This window comes from Ascaphus truei, chromosome 19, assembly GCF_040206685.1.
Source record: "Ascaphus truei isolate aAscTru1 chromosome 19, aAscTru1.hap1, whole genome shotgun sequence".
Taxonomy (NCBI): Eukaryota; Metazoa; Chordata; class Amphibia; order Anura; family Ascaphidae; genus Ascaphus; species Ascaphus truei.
The window spans coordinates 42,753,370-42,761,019 of NC_134501.1; positions in this window are offsets into that span (position 1 = coordinate 42,753,370).

Below are 7,650 nucleotides of genomic sequence, written 5' to 3' on the forward strand. Positions count from 1 at the left end.
GTGCATCGTGTGTGTGTGTCAGGGGGTGAGAGATAGCTGTGCATCGTGTGTGTGACAGGGAGAGATAGCTGTGCATTGTGTGTGTGAAAGGGAGAGATAGCTGTGCATCGTGTGTGTGTCAGGGAGTGAGAGATAGTTGTGCATCGTGTGTGTGAGACAGTGAGAGATAGCTGTGCATTGTGTGTGTGTGACAGTGAGAGACAGCTGTGCATCGTGTGTGTGTGACAGGGAGAGATAGCTGTGCATCGTGTGTGTGTCAGGGAGTGAGAGATAGCTGTGCATCATGTGTGTGTGACAGGGAGAGATAGCTGTGCATTGTGTGTGTGTGACAGTGAGAGATATCTGTGCATCGTGTGTGTGTGACAGGGAGAGATAGCTGTTCATCGTGTGTGTGTGTGTGTGTGTGTGTGTGTGTGTGTGTGTCAAGGAGTGAGAGATAGTTGTGCATCGTGTGTGTGTCAGGGAGTGAGAGATAGCTGTGCATCGTGTGTGTGTTTCAGGGAGTGAGAGATAGCTTTGCATCGTGTGTGTATGACAGTGAGAGATAGCTGTGCATCATGTGTGTGTGTGTGACAGGGAGAGATAGTTGTGCATCGTGTGTGCATCTCTCACTGTCACACATACGATGCACAGCTATCTCTCCCTGTCACACACACACGATGCACAGCTATCTCACACTGTCACACACACACTAGGCACAGCTATCTCTCCCTGTCACATACACACGATGCACAGCTATCTCTCACTGTCACACACACGATGCACAGCTAACTCTCACTGTCACAAACACACGAGGCACAGCTATCTCTCACTCCCTGACACACACACACACAATGGACAGCTATCTCTCAGTCACACACACGATGCACAGCTATCTCTCACTCCCTGACACACGCACACAATGCGCCGCCTCACTGTCAGTGCTATGAGGGTGAGGCAGGGGTTACTATGGGGTGAGGCAAGGGTTACTATGGGGTGAGGCAGGGGTTACTAGGGGGTGCGTCACGGGTTACTATGGGGTGAGGCAAGGGTTACTATGGGGTGAGGCAGGGGTTACTATGGGGTGCGGCAGGGGTTACTATGGTGTGAGGCTGGAGTTACTATGGGGTGATGCAGGGGTTACTATGGGGTGAGGCAGGGTTTACTATGGGGTGAGGCAGGGGTTACTATGGGGTGAGGCAGGGTTTACTATGGGGTGAGGCAGGGTTTACTATGGGGGTGAGGCAGGGGTTACTATGGGGTGAGGCAGGGGTTACTATGGGGTGAGGCAGGGGTTACTATGGGGTGAGGCATGGTTTACTATGGGGTGAGGCAGGGTTTACTATGGGGTGAGGCAGGGGTTAATATGTGGTGAGGCAGGGGTTAATATGGGGTGAAACAGGGGTTCATATGGGGTGAGGCAGGGGTTACTATGGGGTGAGGCAGGGTTTACTATGGGGTGAGACAGGGTTTACTATGGGGTGAGGCAGGGTTTACTATGGGGTGAGGCAGGGGTTAATATGGGGTGAGGCAGGGGTTAATATGGGGTGAGGCAGGGGTTACTATGGGGTGAGGCAGGGGTTACTATGGGGTGAGGCAGGGGTTAATATGGGGTGAGGCAGGGTTTAGTATGGGGTGAGGCGGGGTTAATATTGGGTGAGGCAGGGGTTACTATGGGTTGAGGCAGGGTTTACTATGGGGTGAGGCAGGGGTTAATATGGTGTGAGGCAGGGGTTACTATGGGATGAGGCAGGGGTTATATGGGGTGAGGCAGGGTTTACTATGGGGTGAGGCAGGGTTTACTATGGGGTGAGGCAGGGTTTACTATGGGGTGAGGCAGGGGTTACTATGGGGTGAAGTAGGAGTTAATATGGGGTGAGGCAGGGGTTACTATGGGGTGAGGCAGGGGTTACTATGGGGTGCGGCAGGGGTTAATATGGGGTGAGGGAAGGGTTACTATGGGGTGAGGCAGGGGTTACTAGGGGGTGCGGCAGGGGTTACTATGGGGTGAGGCAAGGGTTACTATGGGGTGCTGCAGGGGTTACTATGGGGTGAGGTTGGGGTTACTATGGGGTGAGGCAGGGGTTACTATGGGGTGAGGCAGGGGTTACTATGGGGTGAGGCAGGGGTTACTATGGGGTGCGGCAGGGGTTACTATGGGGTGAGGCTGGGGTTACTATGGGGTGAGGCAGGGGTTACTATGGGGTGAGGCAGGGGTTACTATGTGGTGAGGCAGGGGTTACTTCTTTCTCTCTCAGGCCTGAGTAACTACAGGCACACCCGCATTAACGTACTCAATGGGACTAAGCTAACAGGCCTGAGTAACACAGGCATACCCCGCAGTAACGTACGCAATGGGACTAAGCTAACAGGCTTGAGTAACACAGGCATACCCCGCATTAACGTACGCAATGGGACAATCTAATAGGCCTGAGTAACTAAAGGCATTCCCCGCATTAACGTACGCAATGGGACTAAGCTAACAGGCCTGAGTAACTACAGGCATACCCTGCATTAACGTACGCAATGGGACTAAGCTAACAGGCCTGAGTTACACAGGCATACCCCGCATTAACGTTCACAATGGGACTATGGCCTCTACAGTATATCACAAAAGGGGTTAAGTCTCCAGGAGAGGAATTCCTGCAGGAATGATACTCGGCCCTGCTCTATATGAGATGCTGGTGTTACATATTGTAAACTCCTAACAGCCATTGCTGCTAGCAGCCATGCTTCTAAGCAGATATGCTTTTAAGTATATATGTTTCAAGTATTTATGAAGTTTAAAAAGGAAGGAAGACTATTGAATCACTCACTCATCTCTTCTCTTTCCTCAGGTAAAAACATATTCCAATTGTCTGTCTATTCTGATATCCTCCCATGCTGTGTATTTAGTTCTATTTAGGTAAAAACATATTCCAATTGTCTGTCTATCCTGATATCCTCCCATGCTGTGTATTTAGTTCTATTTAGGTAAAAACATATTCCAATTGTCTGTCTATCCTGATATCCTCCCATGCTGTGTATTTAGTTCTATTTAGGTAAAAACATATTCCAATTGTCTGTCTATCCTGATATCCTCCCATGCTGTGTATTTAGTTCTATTTAGGTAAAAACATATTCAAATTGTCTGTCTATCCTGATATCCTCCCATGCTGTGTATTTAGTTCTATTTAGGTAAAAACATATTCCAATTGTCTGTCTATCCTGATATCCTCCCATGCTGTGTATTTAGTTCTATTTAGGTAAAAACATATTCCAATTGTCTGTCTGTAAATCATCCCCCTACTGTCTTAATTTAATTCAGCTTTCACACTTGTGCAAGGCAAGGCAAGGCAACACCCACCTTAGAAAAACCATTTGCTTTAACTACCCTCACATGTGTTAATTAAGTTTGTTGTGCCAACCAGGTGACTTTCTAAAAGTATATAAGTAAACTCCTAACAGCCATTGCTGCTAGCAGCCATGCTTCTAAGCAGATATGCTTTTAAGTATATATGTTTCAAGTATTTATGAAGTTTAAAAAGAAGTGGAAAAGTGGACATCACCTACTGCTTCTGATTCCTGCTTTTGATCTACGTTGGAAAAGAGGATATCATCTATCTAAGACTGCACATCTCAACACTTAACTATTGCTGTGATGCCGCCTTTATTTTTTATATTTGCTGCAACCGCACTTATTTTCAAATTATGCACTTCCTTCCACCAGTCTCCTTATGTCTCTAACTCTATTCATATATCTCCATCTCTCCTTTCTTCCCCACTTCTCAGTTCACATGAACTCCTTTCTTACCTGCGTCCTCTGTCACCACACAGCTATACCTCCTGCACTAAAACACACCCCTACAAATCATCCTCACACATCCTCTTTCTATCCATGCTTCTCCTCCTTGCTTCTGGGGAGATCTCTCCCAATCCTGGTCCCTGCCTTATTTCTACTTGCTCTCGTCCTCGCCTCCCACATACAACTTCTACTCCTTCTGGTGTTAACCCCTCCAACCTCATACCCATCCCCTGCCACTCTCCCTCCTCTCTCCCTTTCTCCTGTGCCCTTTGGAATGCTCGCTCCCTCTCTAACAAGTTCCTCTCTGTGCATGACTTCTTTCTCTCTCAATCCCTGCTTCTCTTTGCTATAACTGAGACCTGGCTCACTCAGTCTGACTCTGCTCTGGAAGCTGCCCTCTCTTATGGTGGCCTTTCCTTCTCCCACACTCCGCGCCTTGATGGCAGGGGTGGAGGTGTGGGGCTCCTGCTCTCCTCTCTCTGCCGTTACCGAACTATTCCTATTCCCCCCTCTCTTGCCTTTCCCTCCTTTGAGGTTCACACTGTCCAGATCTTCTCTCCTCTCCCTGTTCATGTGGCGGTCATGTATCGCCCACCTACCTCTACTCATCCCCCTTCTGCCTTTCTCTCTCACTTTGAATCCTGGCTCTCTTTCTTCCTCTCCTCAGACTCCCCTGTTCTTCTCCTTGGGGACTTCAATTGCCACATTGATGACCCCTCTCTCCCTTGGGCTTCCCGCTTTCTTTCTCTAACCTCTTCTTTTGGCCTTCAACAGTGGACTGCAGCCAGCACCCACAAGGATGGCCACTACTTAGACCTGGTTTTCACTAAAAACTTCTCTCTCTCTGATTTCTCCATTCCCCCTTTTCCTCTCTCTGACCATCACCTCATCTCATTCTCTCTATCTCGCTTCTCAACTTCTCCACCTCCATCTACACCCCGGTTCTGCAGAAACCTGCGCTCTATTCACTTACCTGACTTTGAGTCCACGTTACACTCCTCCCTCTCCTCTCTCAGATCTGCTACAGACCCTGACAAACTGGTCAGGAACTACAACTCTGCCTTGTCCTCCTCTCTTGATCTACATGCCCCGCTTTCTCTCTGCCGCACTCGCCCTTTTAACCCTAGACCCTGGTTAAAATCCCACACGCGCATGCTGCGTTCCTCCACTCGTTCCTCTGAACGCCTCTGGAGGAAATCTCATACTCTCGCAGACTTCCTTCACTACAAATTTATGCTATCCTGTTTCAACTCTGCCCTCTCGCAAGCTAAACAAGCCTACTTTTCTTCACTAATCAACATGCACAAGTCTAACCCACGCCGACTGTTCTCTGTCTTTGATACTCTACTCAAACCACCCTCCGCTGCCTCTCCTTCCTCCATCTCCGCTCAGGACTTTGCTGACTATTTTAAGGAAAAGGTGGAATCCATACGTCAGAACATCCCCTCTGTTTCTTCCTCCCATCCTACACCTCTTCCTAACTCTCCTCCTGCCTTCCTTGACTCTTTTTCCACTGTCTCAGAGGAGGATGTGTCGCTGTTGATCGCCTCTTCTCCCTCTACCACTTGCCCTCTTGACCCCATTCCCTCCCATCTCCTAAAACCTCTTGCTCCTACTATAATCCCTACGCTCACGCACATTTTTAACTCCTCCCTCTGCTCTGGAACCTTTCCATCCTCCTTCAAACATGCAACAGTCATACCATTACTCAAAAACAGCAAGCTTGACCCTACCTGTCTTTCTAACTATCGGCCTGTCTCCCTCCTGCCTTTTGCCTCTAAACTCCTTGAACGTCTTGTATTCGCTCGCTTGCTCCATTTTCTCAACACCTATTCTCTCCTAGACCCTCTACAATCTGGCTTCCGTACTGCTCACTCCACGGAAACAGCCCTCACTAAAATAACTGACGACCTCCATGCTGCCAAAGACAGAGGTCATTACACTCTGCTCATATTACTCGACCTCTCTGCAGCATTTGACACCGTGGACCACCCTCTTCTCCTTCACATTCTCCATACTCTTGGTATTCGGACAAAAAGCTCTATCCTGGATCTCATCCTACCTCTCCCATCGTACTTTCAGTGTCTCTTCTGCTAATACCTCCTCCTCCTCTATTGATCTCTCTGTGGGGGTACCCCAGGGCTCTGTCCTGGGACCTCTTCTCTTTTCTCTGTATACACTCTCTCTAGGTGACCTAATAACATCTTTTGGGTTTAATTATCACCTCTATGCTGACGACACACAAATATATTTCTCAACACCCGACCTTACACCTACTGTACAAACCAAAGTTTCTGAATGTCTCTCTGCTATATCATCCTGGATGGCCCTCTGCCGCCTTAAACTCAACATGGCTAAAACAGAGCTCCTCATACTTCCTCCCAAACCTGGCCCTACTACCTCCTTCCACATTACTGTTGGAACTACGATCATTCACCCAGTAGCCCAAGCACGCTGCCTTGGGGTCACACTCGACTCCTCTCTCACATTTGCCCCTCACATTCAAAACATTTCTAAAACCTGTCGCTTTTTCCTCCGCAATATAACAAAGATACGCCCTTTCCTTTGTTGCTCGACTGCTAAAACTCTGACTCAGGCCCTCATTCTCTCCCGTCTTGATTACTGTAACCTCCTGCTGTCCGGCCTTCCTGCCTCTCACCTGTCTCCCCTACAATCTATCCTTAACGCTGCTGCCAGAATCACTCTACTCTTTCCTAGATCTGTCTCAGCATCTCCCCTCATGAAATCCCTCTCCTGGCTTCCGATCAAATCCCGCATCTCACACTCCATTCTTCTCCTCACTTTTAAAGCTTTACACTCTTCTGCCCCTCCTTACATCTCAGCCCTAATTTCTCGCTATGCACCATCCAGACTCTTGCGTTCTTCTCAAGGATGTCTTCTTTCTACCCCCTTTGTATCTAAAGCCCTCTCCCGCCTTAAACCTTTTTCATTGACTGCCCCTCACCTCTGGAATGCCCTTCCCCTCAGTACCCGACTAGCACCCTCTCTATCCACCTTTAAGACCCACCTTAAGACACACTTGCTTAAAGAAGCATATGAATAGGACTGTGGCTATTCTGAACACATGGCACATAAAGCTTGGCCCCCTGCAGATGCACTTACCAGAACTCCCTCCTACTGTCTCTGTACGTTCTCCTTACCTACCAATTAGACTGTAAGCTCCTCGGAGCAGGGACTCCTCTTCCTTAATGTCTAAAGCACTTATTCCCATGATCTGTTATTTATATTATCTGTTATTTATTGGATTACCACATGTATTACTGCTGTGAAGCGCTATGTACACTAATGGCGCTATATAAATAAAGACATACAATACAATACAATATTGGCAGATTGCAGTGCCTGACGTACCCCAGGCCGCCCCCCGGGGCAATGAGTGAGGGGCCGAGGATCTCTCCGCTGAGCCAGATGCTTCTCTTTAATTAGCGAGTTTTGTTGCAGGCTGAGCAGCTGTCACTCAATAATCAGCACAGATCACTGTGCCTCGTGTGTGACAGGGAGGGAGAGATAACTGTGCCTCATGTGTGACAGGGAGTGAGAGATAGCTGTGCCTTGTGTGTGACAGGGAGTGAGAGATAGCTGTGCATCGTGTGTGTGACAGTGAGAGATAGCTGTGCATCGTATGTGTTGACAGTGAGAGATAGCTGTGCATCGTGTGTGTGTGTGTGTGACAGTGAGAGATAGCTGTGCATCGTGTGTGTGTGTGACAGGGAGAGATAGCTGTGCATCATGTGTGTGTGTGACAGTGAGAAATAGCTGTGCATCGTGTGTGTGTGACAGTGAAAGATAGCTGTGCATCGTGTGTGTGTGACAGTGAAAGATAGCTGTGCATCGTGTGTGTGTGACAGGGAGAGATAGCTGTGCAT